The sequence below is a fragment of the Falco biarmicus genome, chromosome 3, assembly GCF_023638135.1.
Source record: "Falco biarmicus isolate bFalBia1 chromosome 3, bFalBia1.pri, whole genome shotgun sequence".
NCBI classification, from domain to species: Eukaryota; Metazoa; Chordata; class Aves; order Falconiformes; family Falconidae; genus Falco; species Falco biarmicus.
This window is the reverse complement of record NC_079290.1, coordinates 31,475,514-31,495,604: the sequence shown is the minus strand read 5'-3', so window position 1 is coordinate 31,495,604 and position 20,091 is coordinate 31,475,514.

Below are 20,091 nucleotides of genomic sequence, written 5' to 3'. Positions count from 1 at the left end.
TATGTTTCCTCCCAGTGTTTTTCCATTGCAACAATGACATCGTCTAGAGACACGGGTAGTGTACTCTCTGTTTTGGTAACATCAGAAGGAAGGAGGGACTGATAAAGAGGAGACTTTTCAAGTCAGTTTTTGAGTCCATGGTGAGAAGAACATGGTATCTGAGTAGCTGTGTGTATATAACTCATCTGGGAGGAAAAAATGAACACACCTCAATCAAGCTTGGATTTAGGGAATGAAGCTGACCTATGCTTGGTAGAGCAATACCTCTGTCCATTCCATGCCTCGGTCATTCTTGAGCACTTTGGGGATGTCATCCATCACACATGAATGACTACATATGTGATGGAGGATGAGACAGTGGTCCAAATGGACTCTTCGTCCATAGAAGTGCACACATGTCCTTTGGGTCATCTTACAAAAATTCATATTCAGCCAGTCAGGCAAAGGAAGCAAATCTCAAACTGTGATGGGCTGGAGCCCTCTAATAGATTTGTAGTAGACTGCATGATCTGCTTTGTCAGAAAGATTGGGCTTGTCTGCCTGAGGTCACCTAACCCAGCTTCCTTGTACTTCAAGCAACCATACCGTACAGTCCCTTTCCTCAACTCACCGAACTTCATCCTGGCACTGACATGCACTAACAGCTATTTCCTCAGACACCATCACGGGCACAATGAGACATTTCCCAATGCTAGCAAGCTGAAAATCTTAAACTGGGGAACTCCATCTTTTTTGCACCATTCAGAAAAGGAGAGTGTCCATGAAAGACTTCCACCGTGCCAAGTGACTAATGCACACTGAAGGTACTACACTGGATTGCCAGTCTTTAAAAAGTCACCAGTTGGCAACAGTTGTGATAGGGGCTGCTTGTTGCTACCTTGATTAATTTGTGGCAGCACTTTATTGTCCATTTTTTTCTGGCCCAGCGGGAGACGCTGGAAAGATGTGCACTGGATTTGCAGAGAGCAAGGAGACATATGACATGTCAGAGACCACTGAGAAAGAACCTCCTTTCATTTAGACATGTAGGAAAACAGTGCTCATTTGTCTGATGTTAACAGGGAGCAGGCAGTGTGCCTTCACATGCCATGCTCCTCTCCACACCAGCTGTTAAATCACCATTGAAAATGATGATCAGTAAAATAATAACAAGCTGCTTCTCATAGTTTGTGTGGTGCTGATGAGATGCTGATTTCAGGACGATTACAAGATAAGGATGAGGTTCACAGCAACAAGATCCAGTCATCATTCTTTTCTGGCACATGTGGATGCTGTGGTACCTCTGACCTTGCCTGTACTATAAATTATTTGAAGCAAGATTAGTTTCTAAGGGTTAGGGCATAATTAATTTCCCACCTTCGTTTATTCTTTGGCTTCTCTTCCTACAGATATGCTGGCTTCAATGGGGGCAGTGATTTTGAGCTGTAGACATCTCTATTGCAAAATAAGTAGATTCAGGGTGAGACATCTCAGTTCATGAGTTCTTCTGCACAGTGACCAGAGGTCAACACCTTCTGTTCAACACCTTCCTGAGCATTAAGAGAAGCAATGATGTGGAGGTCAGATGTGTTATATCTTGTCACCAGCCTTGACCTAACTATCACTTTCTAAACAGAATTTAAAACTTAGACATAAATTGCTTGGGATAAGTACAACAGAGAAAAATAGCGAAGAGGGCGAGAGAGAAACATACCGTTCTTCATCCTACTCGTAATCCTGCACAGCTTTCTCCACTTCCATGTTACCTAATATAGTAGGGAGAGCTCAGCATGTCATGGATGCTCCTGCCCCCTTCCTAAAGCTCTTCAGACTCCTTAGCTATTACAGCCTGAAAGTATGATGTTTAAGGTGATATATCTCCTGCTGGCTTTCAGTTCTCCCTAGTGTGGCCAAACATTTTAAATGGGATTGGTTAATTGATAATGGGGAGCACTATAGATTTATGTTAGACACCACAATAGCTAGCTGATAACATTCAACCAGTATTATAGTATACACTGGCAAATATTCCCTTTATAAGGTCAAGGAGACCTGAATGACAGAAAACCTCTCCTGTGAAGGCAGAGCATGCTATATGTTTTATTAGCTGAAATTTTGTAATTAGACTGAGAAACCATTTTTTCCTTATTGTCCTATGTGAAGAGATGAGAAATGACTGAAGAACTCAATATTTTAATTGGTAATAGCACAAAATCATGCAGAATGTACTTAACCAATGCCTGCTTTTTCAATAAACTTCTTGCCATTCTGCTTTCCACATGTTCAGGTGGTGATGGAGATGGCTGCTGTTCCTGTGATGTTCTTCTTTCCATGGGAGAGTGATCTGTTTTGCTGCTGTTCATGGAAGTCACAGGCACATGTCTTTGTATTTTTTTCAACGCCACAGCTCAACACATATTTGAGGGGTCACTTCGCAAAACACATTGCCAAATCCGCATGGTTGAGCAACCTCAAAATCCAGAGCTGTGGATTCTGACCCACCTCAGCTATGGGGTATCATTTACGACAGTGTCCCTGAGCTGTAGGTGAGGAAACACAGAACTGAAGTCTGCAGCTGTGTTTACCTCTTAAGAAGGAAAAATAAAGCAACATTACAAACTGATCTAGAATAAGTACATGCAACAAAACACAAATCAAAAGACTCACTAGCAGATAACAATCTTATCTGCGAAATGAAGAGATAGTGCCAGAAGTGGTTATATTCATCAGGACACAGAGTTAACTTGATGAACCTCCAAGAGTTTATGTACAAACACATACAGTAATGTACTCCCAAAATATTAACAGAGACTTCACTTGCACTTTTCACCTCAGCCCCAGCATGTCCCCAAGAAGAAAGGGAAGGGAGCGTGGTGGTGTGCCAGAGGGGCTGGGGAGGCACCGAGAACTGCAGGCAACAGGGAAGGCAGCTGCCTAGAGAAGGGTGCTGGCCTGAACTTCCCTAACAGCATTCCAAGAAAGAAGTCGATAAATGAAAAGAGGCTGAGATGGGGAGAAGCAAGCAGAGTCACTGCAAGGGCTAAGGCTGTTTTGGCCACACACAGAAGCTTCATTATCACAGCCCCTTCTGCCAGCTCATCTCTGGGGTGCAGAGCCCAGCACGACCGGTGCTGGGCAGGGTGCAGGGAAGTGGTGGGACATGCCCCAGACACAGGGCACAAGGGGACCTCTGTATGATTTGCTGTGGGACAAAGCAGAACCTTGGCCAAGAGGGCCTGGTGACACACGGGAATGGAGCAAGCCCAGGAAAGAGTTCCCCAGAGCAGCAAGCTGGGCTCAGGGCTCAATGAATTTAGAGATTTCTTTCGTACAGTTTTGAGCTTTGCAAGACTGCATAAACCAGTTTGTATTTCAGAGACTTGGGTGCCTGCCTCTGAGATGGAAGATAAAGTCCTTCACTAGCCTGACTGCCCTTTAGGTCTTTCTGTGGAGGCACACTGTGGTGTGCAGTTCTGGAGAGCAGCAAAGGTGACTGGTGCTGTCATGTTTCTAGCCTGCTTTGTGATTTCTTGTAACATGCAGTCAAGACTTCCCCTCAAACAGCATGAAAGGTCTGGCCCCTGGTTATGGGATCCAGAAGGATACATCGCTTCCCAAGCTGTTGGCTGAGACACAGGCAAAGAGGAGCTCTCTGCTTCCTATGGCCCCACCATGGTCCTGGAGAGCCAGGGAAGAAAACTCCCTTGTTCCTATTCCAGCACAGTCTGGTGCAGGGATAGGCATGACTTTGGCTAATAATGATAAAGCAGTGGCTGAATCATAAAGATGATCTCAACAAATTTGATTACTCCTGAAATGTACAGAATTACCAATCAGTCATGTTATTATAAAACACTTACATACAGCAGCATCCCCAGGCACAGCTGGGGCAGTGTTGCACCAGGCGCTGCACAAACACGCAGTTAGCCATTGCCTGACCCAGGAGCTCCTGCTTTAAGTAGACCTGCAGAGACAGAAGAAAAATAGAGACACATAGGTAAAGAAATTTATCTTCCCCTGGCCTGCAGTGACCTAAGGTTCAATGCCGTACTAACAGAATTTCCTTTCTTAAATAATAACTAACGTGCGGGAAGATGGTTCTCCCATGATTTTTTAAGCAACAAAGCACAATAAATTAAGCTTGACATTAGTATGTGCATGCAAAGCCTCAGTTAAACTCTGAAACATTTTGTTTACAAAAGCCTTTACATACAACATTTTCTTGGGGTTTTGTTTTCTCTGTTATAAATCAGTCACACTCAAAATATTTTTTTCTTTTTAATGGGAAATTGTGGAGTCCCAACCCTGGCTGAAGATCAGCAAGTAAACCTCTCTAAGCTGCCATGCCCTGTGAATAAAGGCCATGGTGCTGGCCAGTGAGCTGAAGTGCTTTGCAGAGGTTTGTGCTAGCAGAGAAGTCTCTGCATCAGTCCAAAAGTCCAGACCTGGTAGATGACACAGGACATTGCAGTTAACGGGGAAGCAGATAGGAGATACTTCTTTTTATGTGTGTATCACACTCACAGAAATCAGCACTCAAAGTGTACACCTTCAATGCCACCCCGACAGTTAAGAGTTCTCCCTAAAACTTAGGGTTGATGGTACAGCACTGCTCACCATGGTCCTTGCTGCCCCTTAATGCTGTTATGAGAGCCCAGGGCATGGGTCAGAGGGAGGCATGGATGGGAGTGAGATGTACTGCAATAACCTGCATGCACCAGTATCGCAGGAGCACGTGCAACCGTCCGTGTTAGCCCCTGGGAGCTCAGAGCAGGGGCACAAAATGTGGTCTTAGTCCCAATATCAGTATGTATATTTAGGGATCGGTGTAGTATTCTACACTGCCCATTTTCTATTTAACTTTACAATATTAACAGTTCTGGCCAAGCCATCATTACCGCTGCTATTTTTCCACCAGCTACATGTTGCAGATTACTCCTTTCTACTACACTGAACTAAAGAAATTCACAGCTGATAGAAGTTCCAAAGATTGAAAAGCAAACTAGAAAGACAGCAGAAATTTCAGCGTGATATCTTAGAAGACTCACACCAGAGGATGAGCTACTTTATGTTCATTGGGTTTATCCCAGCAACAGTTTCTCTTTGTTTGGAGCTCCTACAGAGAATACTTTCCTCTGCACACATGGTGGATGGGTACAATTTCAGCCTCATTGTGAAGTCTGGGGAGGAACCCTGTTGCTCTTGGTCGGCCTGAGGTTCTTTGCTCTTTTTCAGATTGGTATGGTTAGACAATACAATGGATAATTACACATGCTTTTCATTTTAGTGCATCCTCTGGAGATTTTTGTATGGTGACAGAGCACAGCACCACTGAGACAGAGTCATCTCCTGATCTGAAGGCAGTTGCTGAGCTGCCTGAGCTGATGCACATTGCAGCTTTCGGGCAGGGTGTACCCAGGTGAACTCACAAAAAAGGCCAGGGGAGCTTTAAACTTGACATTAGACAGACAGGACTGGGCTTAAACTTTCCAGAACTACCTTGTTTTGCAGCAGGATGAAACAGCAAGCCAGTGATGACAGGATGTGAACTGGATAACTAAGAGGTCTGTTCCAAAGGAGCCCATCTACGGAATAGTGGCTGGTGCCCAGAAAGTGGTGCTGGACACAGCCTACGGCCTGATGCTAACTGGCCCAGGCACAGATTTCTGTTTTTACATGGAAATCACATTCCAAATATCAAAAGAATGTGAGGACAAGAAAAAGACAAATTAATTTACTCCACTCAAGGCTGGATTTTTGTAATGAAATGAGCAGAGTGTTAGAAAACAGAAATGATCTGATGGTGTGCAGCAATGATTCATCTGCTCAGCAGAGATTACAAACAAAAGAGACCTCTGGCTCTGCTGCTGTTGCTGGTGGTGATAACATTTCCATTGACACAAGGAAAGAAACACTTGTGTAAAGAGAAGGATTTGCAGAGCACGCTTCTTGCCTCTCCTCTGGTGAATGTTCCTGCCAGCAGCCATGTGTGCAGAGAAGCCCCATGGGCTTTACCTCCGTGCTGTGCTGCTGCTGTGTCATTGCAAGTGATGGGGACAGACACACGTGGTTCAGACTTGAAATTGGGTTCAAACACCAAAGCCCAGTATTGGCTGCTGAGGGCTACTGATCAGTCTGTAACACCTCAGGCTCTGCCTCCTTGGTGTCAGTGTTGTCTCTTTTATAGGTAACGTTTATTGCCTATCAGGAGCTAGAGAAATATCACCTCTGAAGTAGCCACGTTTAAGTCCTAACAACAACTTCTTCTCCTTCCCCTCGTTGAAGATGGTTAAGGAAAAATACTGATCCCCGTTCCACAGTGCAGGTGCCCAGAACTTCTTGGAGGAGACCATCGGTGACAAAGAAAGATCCTGCTCACTCCGGTTGGGTTGTAGCATCCCTGAGGTTCAAACCAGGGACACTTTCAGGGCATGTGGCCCTGGGAGCTCTGCAGAAATCAAAAGCTCTGGTGGGAATGGTACCTCTGGTGCCTGGAGGAGAGAGAGTGCTGCCTCAAAGGGATGCCTGTGGTGTGACACTGGTCCTTGAGTGGTGACACTGCTTGGCATGACATGGTGCTTTCTGAAGCTTTGCTTTATTCAGATGTGTTTCTTAGCCTTCCTTTCTAAACATGGACTCAAGGACAGATGTCACATCAAAGACTCAAATTATGAGAATAAGTATTATAAAGCTTTAAAGATTTATTTTGGCAAAGATAGAACCTGCTAATTTTGAAATATTTGAGGAATAAGAGACCCTTCTGCTCATATTTTTGGATAGACCCACAAGTCAATTGCTGAACAGCTTTTTTGATTTTAAGCAGCTACAGGCACATAAATATTTCTGTCGGGGCTTGTCATCTCTACAGCAGTTCACAGCCACAGTTCAGCCATGCCAGCAGTAGTTCCACAAGGGTTTACGAAGGCAGCGTTTACAGCTTCCAGCCAAGCTCCAGCCTACGTCATGGTGTTTGCTCTTTCCACTCAGGGAGATTTACAGCTTGCTGCTCCCTCCTGCCACTGCAGAGCAGCCCTCTTGTCGGGGCAGTTGCCCACCGTCCATCCCATGCTGCAGCTGGAGCAGTTTGTAGGATGGCTCGCTGGGCTGGGCTGGGTACCGTGGCAAGATATCCCACCCCAATCCAGACCCTCCTCTTAATGTCAGCATTACCCAAAGCCAAATGGTAGCTGGGCTTTGAGTGATGTTTAGCTGTGTTTAACTTTTCTGTAATAGATGTTTTAAAACAAGCTTGTGCTTTAATGCACAGTTGAAGATGGTCTAAGAGTCACACAGGGGCACTCAGCTGGCACACTCTCCCCTCCCTCCCTCGGCTCCTTGGGATGCAGCTCTGTGCCACAGACAATTTTTCCATTGTGTTTACTGGAATAGCCCTGTCCTCCAGTGCTGCCCAAGTGCTCTGTTAACAAACTCAAGTAACAGCAACAAATCTTTCTCAGGCCCTGCACCAGCGCTGCTGGAGCCATGAACTCACCTGTCTGGGGATGATGTGGAACTAATGGTGCACTTAGAGCACTGGAAACCAAGACCTGCTATGTGCAATAACTCTTTTCCTTGACATAGCTGTGTGCAGAGCTTACACTCAACCACCTTGGCTGTTCCTAGAAATCCTCCTCACGTGGTGCAGGAGCAGTTAAAAAAAATGCCAGCACCTGCCTAAAGCCTGTGTTATCAGTGCTATTTGCACACAGAACTCCTTTAATTGTCAGTAATCAGCACTTACTCAATATTACTCAGGTCCAAGGCAGCTGAGAGAACAGAAAAGCAAACATGCAGCGCTACAAAATGTAACCGTGTTTATTAAGGACCTGTGTTTATTAAGAGCCTGCTTGCCCCAGCTGGGGTACTACCATTGCCCACAGCAAGGTGTCTCCTCTGGTGGAGTGTTACGATGGGGTTTGTGGTTTGACCCTGCCCCGTTATACTGGTCCTGCAGAGAGGGAAGCGGTGGCTGCCCTGAAAACCTACATTCTGCAAGGTCTTGGTGGGGAAAGGGTTGATGTGAAAAAGCAGAGGGTATTCACAGCAATGAGTAGAACAGCAGCAAACGTTCTCTCTGCTCCTTTTTCCAGCAGGCAGAGCTTTTTTGCCAGAGGACTAACTGATCAAGACTGGAAAAAGATATTGAGGAGAAAGAAAGGGGTGTGGATGGCCACACAAGAACTAGTCAGATTTTTTCCAGTGGAAGACTGTTTTTTTCAGTCAAACAATGCCATTCATGTCAGAACTGAAACTTTCCGTGGAAACATGGGTATGTCAAGAGCATTTTATTTTGGAAAAGGAAAACCTCCAGAAGTCTTTAAGGAGGATGGAATATTTCAGTCTAGGGTTTTATTATTATTATTGTTATTATTTTAAAATTTCAACTGTCAGTTTTAAAAAAGCAGTGTTTTTCTTCTACTTCAGGATAATCTTTTTCAAAATATAGGGGTTTTTTTCTTATTGGAAATGCAAAAGTCAATGTAAAATATTCATTTGAACTGGTGAGTTTTCACCAGTGTCATTTGCTTTGTGAAAATTTCGTTTTGTGCTCTGTTCCAATTAGAGAAAGAAATTCCCCAAAACATATGTTCTGGTTCCCACACTGCTCTAGGGACCGTACCAAAACAGAGACTGGAAGAAAGGAGGAAATCACAAAATGCAGTGAAGGCATCAGCATGAATCACATCCTCAGCACGTCTGAAGTGCCTGCTTAGCCCCTGGACACCAGGCAGCTCTGGATACCTTCTCCTGACACTTTCTTTTCTTTCTGAGTTCATGGAAAGGGAAAAGGTGGAGGGGTGAGTAAATGAGCTCCTGCTCTGAAGGTGTTTGCTATTACAAAGTCCATTGCAAATCAGGTGGTCACCTGGGTGTTCAAGGTAGCACCCTTTCCCTGTTCTTAATCTGTCTTCTGTTCCAAGATGGGAATCATAACAGAAATTACATTTATGCTTAATTTTAACCTATTATCCAGCAGTGTGCCCAGGTGGCCAAGAAGTCCAACAGCATTGTGACTTGTATTAGAAGCAGTGTGGCCAGCAGGACCAGGGCGGTGATCATCCCCCTGTACTCAGCACTGGTGAGGTCACACCTTGAATTCTGGGTTCAGGTTTGGGCCCCTCGCTGCAAGAGGGACATTGAGGTGCTGGAGTGTGTCCAGAGAAGGGCAACGGAGCTGGTGAAGGGTCTGGAGCACAGGTCTTGTAGGAGCAGCTGAGAGAAATGGGGTTATTTAGCCTGGAGAGGAGGAGGCTCAGGGGGACCTTGTTGCTCTCTGCAGCTGCCTGAGAGGAGGCTGTAGGCAGGGGGGGAATCGGTCTCTTCTCCCAGATACCAAGTGACAGGACAAGAGGAAACAGCTTAGATTGGATATTAGGAAAAATTTATTCACTGAAAGGGTTGTCAATCATCGGAACAGGCTGTCCAGGGAAATCCTTAAGTCACCATCTCTCAAAGTGACATGTAGATGTGGCACTTAGGGACGTGATTAATGGTGGACTTGGCAGTGTCGGGCTTACAGCTGGACTCAATGATCTTAATTGTTTTTTCCAACCTTAATGATTGTAGATTCTATGATCCTGAATGCACCTGAATGTGCTTTAAGTTTAGCACTTGCTTTGCACAGTCAGCAAACCACTTCTGAAAATTTCTGTAATTTTGTGCCTTGTTTCCCTTCCCATCCAGCTCCAGCAGGTGAGCTCTTTTCTCCTTGCACAACTACACCACCTCTCCTGTTTTCATATGCCTTTCTTGCTCTGCTTCCTCCATTTCTTTTCCCTTCTCTGCTTCTTTGTCACAGCACTCTCCAAACTAGCCGGCTGCAACAAAGTCTTTTACCATCTCATTCCAACATACTCTTCATGCCAGTCCCTCTGCTGCCTTCTCCTTGTCCCTCCTCACCCAGGGCAGGCGTTCTCTCTCTTCTCTCTGCTTCTTCCTCCTCTCTCTTCCTTGGCTGCTCCCTCTTCACTGGCTGCCCAGTCCCTTAACAGAACCAGCCACAGCTGCACCTTATCCACATCTGCCAACCCACCGCCCCTGAAGCCAGCCCACAGCTGTATGTTATCAATGTTAATTAACCCAGCTTCATTCCTCTACACTTCTTCAGCTACTTTTCCTTTAGTTGCTATCCAAGATTTCCCTGCTAGCTGCAATTCACCTGCTTCCTCTCATGCCCTATATTCTCCACCATAAGCACTGATTTTCTCTTCTTTTTTTCTTTTTTTCCTAAATCCTGGGCTCAGTAAATCCCAAGTTATTCATACATTTGCAGTGAACATAAAACATGAACATCTGACTCTTGAGGTCCAGTGCTCTGTACTGGGCACTAAAGCAAACGCAAGGCTTCTGGATTTCATCCATCACTGTGAAAGATGACGAATATATAGGTGCCCAGTTTCCCACAGCCCAGCAGCCTATTTGCTTAAAAAGGCACAAACTCTAAGGGAGCTGAAATGGAAGAACAACAGTGGAATACAAAGAAAAATGATTGCTTCCTGTGCAGATTAGCTTCATCCAAGCTTAGACTTCAAAAGGATTTTGTAACTTTCAAACTAAGTAGTTCTCCTAATCACATGTCTATGATAACATGATGGTAGCACTTTATCTGCTTTATGCTTTGTTTCATTTAGACACAAACTGCAGGCTGTTTTTGTTATACTTCACTCACTGTACTACTATAGACATTTATTGTTATCAGGAAAATACATTGTAAACCTATGTACACCTTATAGCTTTACTATATAATGCATGACCTGTGAAAATATGATTTTTCTGTAATTTAGAGATAACCTTCCACCGCAAGAAGTTGGTACTGTATAGTCTATAAGGGGAACACATGTTCCTGGGAGTTAAGAGAACAGGCAGTCCCAAAAAGGGAGCACATTATGTGTTCCTCCACTGTGGAATAGTGTCAATGATGCATGTCCAGCAGTGATATTATAATATCACAGATATATTATAATTATTTTCATTATCATATATATATTATATTATAATAATATAATAACATATAAAGCTTAACAGCCAGATTGATGTAGAGAGCTTCTTGTCCAAATGGGAGGAATGAATTGTGCTGCTAAAGCAGAAGCAGAGTGAGAGGCACTGAAAGATGCAGAAGATGAGCACTTTCAGATTTCCACACATGCAACATTTAATTCAAGGATAGGGAGACCCGCAGAGCTCTAGTTAAATCAGGCTGATAGCTCAGATGCAGGAACCATGGTTGGTCAGGCCACAAGAAACAGGGGCCTGCCTTCACCTCCTCCAGGGGCACAAGGGACCCCCAAGCGCAGTCTGCTGCTTCTCAGGCAGCCCCACTGGGTGCATCTCCTATGCAGCGAACCTGCTGCATGTTGATATCAGGCAAATTTCTTGTTCCACTGCTCCTGCTGGGAGGATGCGCCACAGTTTTGCTCTCCTGAATCCTAAAAACCAAATTCTATCATCTATGCTAACGTTGTTTGTAACTAGTTTAGATTTCCATCTTATGCCACTTCCCCTTATATAACTATTTTTCTTGCCCTGGTGTTTACTTTTTGCTGATGTATTTCTAGAAACCCTTTGTATTCCTTTTCCCTGCTAAGCAGGCTCCAGTCCCTCCTGTAAGATAGTGTCCATCAGTCTGGACACTGTCTGCATCTACTCTTGTTTCAAGTAATCCTTCCTCACAGGGGATGACCAGGAATGTCGGCAGCATTTCAGATAAGACCTTGCAGTGTCTTGGAGGCCAATATTCATAGTTTTCTGTTATTTCCTCTGATGCACGCTAGGCACATATTTGTTTTTCTCATGGCTGTGTTGCAGCAGTGGTTCACGCTCATCCAACACCACACTAGTATAGTTGGCTTCTCCCTGCCAAGCTGTTCCCATCTGTTGTTTCAGATACAGCAGAAATTATTTTTGATCCCCAAGTGATGGTGCCCTTATTAACTTTCAACCCATTTCTATTTCTTATTTCTTATTTACTTATTTCTCAAGGTCACCTCTTACTCCTTTGTGATACTCTGGTGCTGCATTGTGTTGACCATTACAGACTACTTGTGTCCCTAGCAAATGTCATTGGAAAAATTACATTCCTTGCTGAAGTCCCAAAGGAAAATATTTAATTAGATGAAACCAAGACTGATCTTTGACAAACTCTAACAATGCTCTTTAGCCATTATTTCCTTTTCAATGTCGTCTGGTTTTACCTTCTCTTTGTGAAACCCTAGTATCATTTTTAATCCCCCTTCTATCCTCTGTGTTCCTCAGTTATATTAACCATTTCCCATTTGACAATGTATCAAAATATCAGCTGACACTCAGTGGGATTAAATCTGTTGTATTTCTTTTTCAGGGGAAATTAATTTTTCTGTCAGTCTGGGATAATTAAACTTTGTAAACCCATGTGTCTTTTATCCCATTCAGCAATTATTTTCATGTCTTTAATTATTCTTTCATTTCAGTTCTGCTTGTTCTTTAAAGCCATGCCTACTCCTGAAGTCAGAGTACTGGTCCTGGACCAGAACACTATCTTTTCCTTTCTGAAACAGAGGCATCGTATTTGCTGTTCTCTACTCACAATCACACCATTTTTATCTTGCTACCAAAACTGTGGTTGCATGTAACTAATTCCACTAGAATTTAGGAGATGAAAGCCTATTATTGAGTACTTGAAGATCTGTTTATGACTCAAATGCAATAATTTCCTATAGTTGCCTTGTTTGTTTCCATGCTTTTTTTTATTCTTCTTATTGTAAACTAAGACAAAGTATTAATTGAATCTTTCAGCTAATCAGTCTTTGCTCTGTTGTGGCTCCACTTCTTCTTTCCCTGTTGGTTTTTTTTCTTTATTATAACATTGATTTTATTTTTTTTTTATTAAATTTCCATTGCTGCATCTAAATTCTGATTTTTGGGTTATTCTTGCTTTATCTTTGCACATCATGATGCACAAAACATAGTTTTATTTGCTCAGAAAAAATTGTTTGTATTCTTTAAGGACCACAGCTTTATTTGATCATAAGAACTTGTTTGTATTTTAAGGACTATTCCTAATGTCTTCTTTGAGAGGATACTGAGCCAATTAAATCTGGAGTGCTTCTCTGTAAGTTTGTCTCTCCCTACAAGTAGGTTTTGCATCTTTGACTTAAAGAAGTACCAAAATTACTCCTCATTCAGTTCTCTGAGCTTTTCAGTTCAGGCAACTTCACCATTTTTTGTTATATTACCAAAGCTCATGTTTTAGTACTTGTATTTTTTGTTTATCTTTGGTAGCCTCTCCAGAAAATATAAACTTTTAATATTTTTGCTAAAGTTATATAAATAACTTTATTTTATATCTAATACAGGCATTCTGTAGTTTCCTTCCACTTACTGAAGTCAAGTCTAAAACTGTATTGCTTTTGTTTGTTCAGTAACTTTTTGAAAGTGTATTCTGGCTAGAACATCTAGGAACATCTAAGCTCCAGTAGAGTTTTTTTCTTCAAACTGAACATGGACATTTAGAGTATGTTTACATTCTTGCACCCATTTGACTCGCTACATCCTAAACATGTAAGTTCTGCTGCTTCATTTTGACGGCTAAGACATACACTGATGGTCTGCCACCAGTTCTCAGCTCAATTTCTTCAGATTGTATCTTTTTTATCCTACTCTTTTTTTTTTTTTTGGTGGAGATGGTTGCTCTTCTATTCTTCAGTCAACTACAGCCTCCCTCCTGTTTTATTTGCTCTTTGTACTCTTGGATAAACTTTTTTCTTTTATTTTTTCTTCCTCACGGTTTGTTTTCTTCTCTCAATAACATGTTTCTGTTCCCCTTCCCATGCCAGCATCTGCCTTTTTGCACGTCTTGTCCACCTTCAGTATTAACTCTTGCCCACAGGTGCTCTGTTCCATCAGTCACATCAGATGGGGCCTTATACATAAATACCTGCTGTCAGGTAACCCCTCTTGCAAATGTTGTCATCTTTGTCATTACATCCATTCTTGGAGATACCTCCACTCCTGCCTAAAGAATGAATTTAATTTTCTATCATTGAACTTCCTCATCCTTGACGTTTTTTTTTCACTGTTGTTGCAGGGAATTCTAAGCTCCCTTTTTATATCCTTTTTATTAATCAGTTTCCTCTTGTCTCTGCTATGCCTGGTCTGGTTAGCCAAGAAGAATCCTTTCCACTCCCTGTGTACTGCTGTTAAGTGGCATGATTGTAAAGCTGCCCTCGGTGTCCTCACGTGTCCTACAAGTAGTGACAGATCCTGAAACGTGAGGAGTTTCATCCTTTCAACTTCTCCTGATACAGCTGCTGTTATTCTTTACTGAACTGACATACCATCATCACAGTCAAGACACCTGATAAAGTACCTGAGTTAGGACACAAACCAAAACGTTATTTAGCAAGGTAGGGGAGCATTGCAGGTATTCTGCCAAATCTTGGACTAATGCTACCATATAGCATCATGTGGTTCTACTGAGTTAACAACACTAAAGGCATATTTTTTGCCCTCTCTCTATGAACAAGCCCATAATGCTCTTTGCTGGTGTATCCAGGGATACTCTGGATTGTGCTAGTGAAAGGTGAAGTTCATACTTCACAAAGGGCAAGTCCAGACTTTTGCCATTTCTGTAGGCAACAGGATTCTGAATCAAGTCAAATCTGGAGGTTTATATCCCCCACTCCTCAGAAATGAAGTATTTCAAAGGTAGCAGGAAGCACTGATCTTAAATTTAAGTTGGCTTTCAGGGAACACATCTACATCCATCAGGGCGGTGAATGGAAGACCATATTCTATATCAACAATGGATGTTTTAGTATCTTGAAATACCCAAATGTCTTTAAATGCTCCAGTGATGTTCCAGAATTTTATCCATAATGTTTTATCATTAGATTGATGTATAGTAACCAGACACAATAATCACCTCTTTTCTTGGAAAACTAGAGTGATCCTACATTTCCTTTGCCCTGGGACTTCTTTGTCAAAGTAATCTTTCTTTGTTTTCCAAACAAAGTGACAGTCATGGTATTTCTGCATAACATCTTCCAAGAGATCATAGAGATCCCTTTCCTGGATCTGTGATACTGGGAGCTTGGCTGCTGCTCCAGCTAATTAAAAAATGCGTGCTTCCTTTTTGACGTATGTTACAGGTTCATCAAAAGCTTTTCAAGTGAGTGACCCCTCTACCTGTACTCTCTAAAATGGAGAATAAATGTTCCAGGGAATTGCAGTTTGCTTTGGAGCAGCTGAAGTAGATGATCACCTCATCCCTACACATACACACTGAAACCCAGCAGAGCTCCTCTTTGTGGGCTCAGATGCCTCTAACTCTGCAGTTAAGGCTGTGCTGTCAAAGCAACAGGCGGCATGGTCCTTCTTCTCCTCAGTGTTTAGATTTGTGTAACTTCCTTATCAGCCAAGAAATCAAAACAGCAAGGCAGATGCTCAGTAAAGGGCAAATGCAGCTTATACTGTTCTGAGACCTCCCAGTTACAACAGTGAAAAAATGTGTAATTTATAGAGGTTGTTCTGCTGGAATTATGCTAGCAAGATAGTTCCAGTAAAAATCCTAGTACAGGTCTGCCCTGCCTTGACAGACACATCGGCTACCTTGGATTTAAATTAAGGCTTGAAGGCTGCTCTGTCCCAAAACAGTGATATTTCATCCTGGAGGTACAAACTGTGTTGGAAATACTGGAACATGGGCAATTTCTGGTGGCCAGATGTATGAACCCGAGGTGCGAGTATCTATCAACTCATGTAGTACCTAAGGTCACACCAATCCACAGAAGTCCACAGCAGTTAGTTCCTTCCAGACATCACTGATCCTGCCTTCAGAAATCGTCTCTGAGCTGCCTTGCTCACAAGACTGCACCTGGTGACCAGGACCCCCAGAGACAGATGGCTCCATGCAGGGGTCCCCCACTGCTCGCTGCCATTTAGAGCATCTGGTTCCAGTGTCATTCAGGGTAATTTCAAGCTGAGGTCCACACTCATTTCTTATACCTAGTGGTAAATCCTTAGACTTCTAAACATCATTTTCAAATCCCTCTACATCACCCTGTCATTTAGTCCCCTGCAATGGAAATCAGTGTCAGGTAACACCACTGCCTTCTCAAACCTCACCAAAGTGTTGTGGTAATCCTGGCCATGCTTGCTCAGGACAATGCCCTCCGTGCCTTCACTTTCCAGGGTGCTTCTTTGTCAGCCAAGAGTTTCTTCCCTACTTCCACTCTGCACTTACTGGCTCCACTTGAATCTCTGGTGCAGCAAAGGTGATCAACCACTATGCCAAGAAACTCTGGCAAGAACACCTGCATTGCTTCTCCCTGAAGGCCCTTCATTTTTCAGCTGACAGCTAAGTGTTGGAAGTCCTCAAACCACAGACATGCTTGCCACTGTTATCTGAACCTGTTTTCGGTTAATGCACTGATGCATTTTTGCCCAGCACTGCAAGAGTCCAAGAAAAACTGTAGTGCTTCACTGCTTAATCCTTTTCTGTTTGCTCACATCCTCTTCATTTTCCTCCCCCATTAGTTATTATCCATGGTCATGATGGCTTTATAGTTAAACACATCTTGAACGCCAGAGGGTAATGTCACAAGCTCCCACACTGACAAACTAGGAAGGGCTATGTCATTGCCATCTGCCTGGGCCTTGCAGATATGACCCAGGTTCTGTGGGAAACCTGCACCCTCCTGGCCCAGCACTTGTGGGACAGGCGGGATACCCAAGGGCTCCTCAGAAGCATTGGTGACCACTCCCAATCCACCTGTTTACCCTGCTCCAGTCACTCAGTCTCTTCCCTACCCTCCTTGCTTTTTAAGTTTCCCGACATTTTTGTGACTCCAGACTGCACCACTGTGTTCCAGTTGGATGCACCATGATCAAGGCTCATGGTTTTATGTTTTGAATCATGACCTGGCCTTCAACCATGGGCCTGTCTTGTCCACACTTCCACCCTGGCTTTGGTCCCAGCCTGTTTTGTTGCATACCCTACTGTCTACTTCTGTTAGTTCTGCTTTTCTCCAGTTTCAGCTGATCCACTCTACATCCTTGGTAACAGACAATGGCTGCAATATGTTTGCCTGTCTTTTCATGTCACCACCTTCTGAAGGCATAGTGGTGCACCCTGAGAAACAGTAATGCCCTGGTGGGTTGATTATTGTCATTCTGCTATGAGCACCATATAACAACACAAAAATGGCACAAGTAGAAGCAGCATAGGGGACAGCAGGATGACAGAGAACTGCTTTGTTTCCCATACATGTTAGTTTTTACAGGGATGTTTCTTGTGGAAGTGTTCCATGGACATACTTCTTTGTTAAGACTGCCTCCAGCTAACTTTGCCACATGCAAATCTGTACAGCTTAAGAGCATCTTCAGAATATATTTGAGTTGTACCCCATTTTATTCCTCCTGTCATGTGCTCTGGTGGCACCCTTCGATACCTCTTTCAGACAGGGAAGCCCTGTTTTATACACAGAGTTAGAAAGTGGGACTCCACAGTGGGTGCTGGCAAGGACTCAATTTTCAGGCAAATATTCTGGGCAGTTGCAGTGATGATGGTGGGTAGTTTATGAAGAGAAGCCATAAGCCTTCATGTGGGAATTTAAAACTCTCTGGACCATGGTTAAATGGTGGTATGCAGAGTTTGTTTAAGACTTGCAGTGATATGAAAACTACTGACACAGTTTGAATAGCCACAGGCCTGTCTGAGGGGCCGAGACTTGCTAGCAGCAAATGAAAACACTGCAAAAGGAAATGAATGTGGTTCGTGCATATGCAGGAATGCACATCAAAGGCAGACTGGGGCTGGGTGATAGGCCCTTGCAAATCAAACAGGCTCTGGAGATTGCTAATATCAATAATATTTAAATATTCAGGCTATCTTTCGCTCCAAATATTCTGGGAAAGTGGCTATCATCACAGCTCTGCTGTGATAACACCTCCCTGAGTCCCTGGGAAAACAAGTCTTTCCATATCCCTACAAACTGAACATCCTTTACATGGCACACAGAGTCACTCAGTGTCTCAGTGTCTCTGGCCAAGCTCCCTCCCTCCCCAGCATCCATGTTTTCCTGGACAGGGCTCCTCATTGCTCCTGGTGCTTTGCTGGGGAAGCCACCCCACCACCAATTTTGCTCATTGCTGCTCATGTCAGGCATTCACTTAGCCCACACAGAGCTGTTCTTGTTGTCAGAGCTGGGTTATTACCCACACGAACAGCATGAAAGGAGGCAGCTGGTGGTTTCATCCCTGCGAGTGAATAGGAGGCAGGGTCTGCCGAGCCAGCATTGCTGGTGGGAGCAAGCCAGCAGCCCAGCAAGGGCTCTCCAGTGGATGCCCACAGCTCTGCACAGGTGATAATATTCCACAAGTTGACTTAAAAGGCATTTCTCAGCAGGTCTAACTTGCAGATGAGGCATGCGCCTGGCAGAGAAGACATCTGCTTTTGCAACAAGAGCTTACAGCTTTCAGGAGTTAGGCCTTAAAAAAATGGGACAAGCACGTGGGCTGATGTCTGCAAAGCAAACAAGTGACCAATGCAGAAGAGATGCAGGGAGGAGACACTGCAACATGCCCTGACACTTGGGGGCATTCAGAGACCCACTGTCCCCAGGGTGACCCTATCCTGCGCCATCACAGAGCTCTGGAAAGTTCAGAGACATTAACAGGTGACAAACCTGCAAGTCCAACATCCAGGATGCTCCTAAAATAAAAGATATTTGTAACTAAATGACTTGTTAGTACAAAATGGTTTACTAATGCTTGAACCCACATAGTCAGAAGCATGAGCGAACAGTCACCGCTTAGGGCTTCCCATGTGTCCCCTTCTCATTTCCTTCTTATCTTAACTAATTAGGCACCATTCAGCTTTCTTTAGGCCTCAGCTCCCCTGATGTAAGCATGTAGGAAGGTGCCCTGTCTCATATTCGTTCACTTTTTCTGCTAGCCCATACCGACAGCCTGACTTAGACAGAAATAACAGACCCCTCTTAGCTGTGCCTTGTTTGAAAGAAGTGCACTGTGCATCATGGAAAAAACAAGAAGCCCAGCAAAACACTTAACAACTGCAACCTAAGACAATAAACGTAAGGCTCTAAAAATTAGACTTGGCAAAAGGCATTGCAGATAAAATCAATAAGGAAAGGATAAGAATATATTAGCACAAAATATTTCCTGGGGAAATGGAAAAAGTTTCACAAGAGTAGACTTTAACATCAACAGAGTTATCCAAAGAGCAACAGAAAAAATCTTTAGCCTTTCAGATGTTGGCCAAAAATGAAAGAAAACCAGGCCCCTTCTCAGTCAGGCCTGGCAGCAGCAGGCAACAGCAAAAGAAGTTCAAGAGGGTTGGCAGCTGGAAATCCCCTGGCTTCTGAAGCCACTGGCACTTGCTGCCTCTAACTCTTCTGCAGCCACCGGACCTGGAAGGATGTATATGCATCCTGAAGTTCACCGACCTCCTTCCAGGCAGGAAAGACAGAGGTGGCTCAGAGGAGCTGCAAAGCCTTCAGGCATGGCCACTCATGCGGGTCTTCAGCTGAGGCTTGGAGTAGACTTCTGCTCTCGTTTTTTGTCATGTCTTGTTTGGTGCTGCCTTCTTGTTCCTTCTGCCCTTTGATGCTCTCACACCACCGTTTTTTCCAGTAACCCTTCACTGTCAAGATTAAATGTGTGAAAGCAACACAGCACCAGCTATGCCAATGTTAGTCTGCTCAGCCAGCTGGGAAAAGTTGGTTTTGAAAGTTTTCTTGAGTTGTAACTCAGATAAGTCAGTAAATCTTTGCTCTCTCCACTCGAGTACTGCGAGTCCTCCACTGCCTTCCCGCAGTGGTCTTTCAGTGCTGAGTGAGGACAGACAAGTCACTTTGCTGGCAAGGGTGAGCTTGCTGCACTGCACAGAGGGATGCAATAAACCCTCTGCGAGTCTCACCTGAGGAAATGTCTTGGGGGCTCAGCTGTTGGGTGACTTCGGCTTTGCCAAGCAAAAGGAATAATTCAAATGTAGGAATGTAGTTCTGCCATAAAGACCTCAGGGTATGAAATATTCAAAGAGGCTGTTTCTAGACATGGTGAAATGGCAGAAGCTGTCCCTATGCTGTTAGCAAGTGGATGCCAACCCTAGCTCTT